The 1248-nt window shown below is 36.9% G+C and overlaps 1 non-coding gene across 1 annotated transcript; it reads left to right on the top strand.

Moving 5' to 3' along the window:
* Positions 1 to 518: 518 nt before the first annotated feature.
* LOC138989420 (U6 spliceosomal RNA) lies at positions 519 to 622 on the top strand. The gene has a single exon (XR_011465713.1). It is a non-coding gene; the product is annotated as a U6 spliceosomal RNA (small nuclear RNA).
* Positions 623 to 1248: the final 626 nt, after the last annotated feature.

The following is a 1248-nucleotide window of genomic DNA, read 5'->3' as shown; positions in this document are numbered from 1 at the left end:
GGACTCTCAAGAGTCTTCTCCAACACCACAGTTCAAAAGCATCAATTCTTCAGCACTCAGCCTTCTTCACAGTCCAACTCTCACTTTAGCTGAGTATACTTCCCTGTGCCATACAGTGGGTCCATGTTACTTACATATTTTATACATAGTGGAGTATATAAATTAATCCCAGCCTCCTAATTTATCCCTCTCCCCTCCCACCTTTCCCTTTGGTAAGTGTAAGTTTGTTTCTTTCAAACATCAGTTCTTTAAGTAAAATTCATGTCAATGTTTTAAGAAATAAAGGACTGTCTTTTCAATTATTTTTTATACATTTCACATCATATCTTATCTGTTCTCTGCTCCCAGATTTTTGATAACTCTAGGACCTCTGAGATGAGTCCTGACACATTCAGTGACCACATTAAGCATTTTCAGTCCAGAGCCCAGAAAGCTTGACTGTTTCAAACTGGGTAGAAACATTTCTGAATAAAAGTCTTTTTATTCCTAATATGTTATACTTGTCAAAAGCACATTGGGTGCTCACTTCACCAGCACATATACTAAAATTGAAATGATCCAGAGATTAGCATGGCCCCTGTGCAAAGATGACACACAAATTTGTGAAGCACTCCTTATTTTTCTGTATGACTCAGGGAACTCAAACAGGGGCTCTATATCAACCTAGAGGGTGGATTGGGGAGGGAGATGGGAGGAAGGTTCAAGAGGGAAGGGACATATGTATACCTATGGCTGATTCATGTTGAGGTTTGACAGAAAACAACAAAATTCTGTAAAGCAATTATCCTTCAACTGTAAAATAAATAAAATTTTAAAAGAAAGAAAAAGCACATTGGATCTGCCAGATAAGCAAATATTTACTAATCTAATTTGTTGCCAATGTTGCAAGCAGGTTACTTTACAAATAGCTGACTGGGAACTTCAGCGGCAATAGAAATTGCTAAAGTGACTTATTCACTCAAATGCTTTTAAACCATATTGTATTCTTGGATTCCAATAATAATTCCATCCACTCAATGGCAATTCCAGTGCAATCCCATCCACTCAATTGAACCAACCAAGAAAAACCAAATACATCTGAATGCCTAAGAGTTCATCATAAATTGGTGGTTCAGTTTTCATCCTTAGAAGAAAAACTAAAATGAATACCACAGATTGCTCTAACTATTTTCCAGTACTTTAGAGATACAAAATACAGGATTTCAAACTTTCACTAAATCATATATGCACCACCCCCCCCCTAAACAG

The sequence above is a fragment of the Bos mutus genome, chromosome 1 (assembly GCF_027580195.1).
Source record: "Bos mutus isolate GX-2022 chromosome 1, NWIPB_WYAK_1.1, whole genome shotgun sequence".
In the NCBI taxonomy this organism is placed as follows: Eukaryota; Metazoa; Chordata; class Mammalia; order Artiodactyla; family Bovidae; genus Bos; species Bos mutus.
This window is presented reverse-complemented; position numbering and strand designations above follow the sequence as displayed.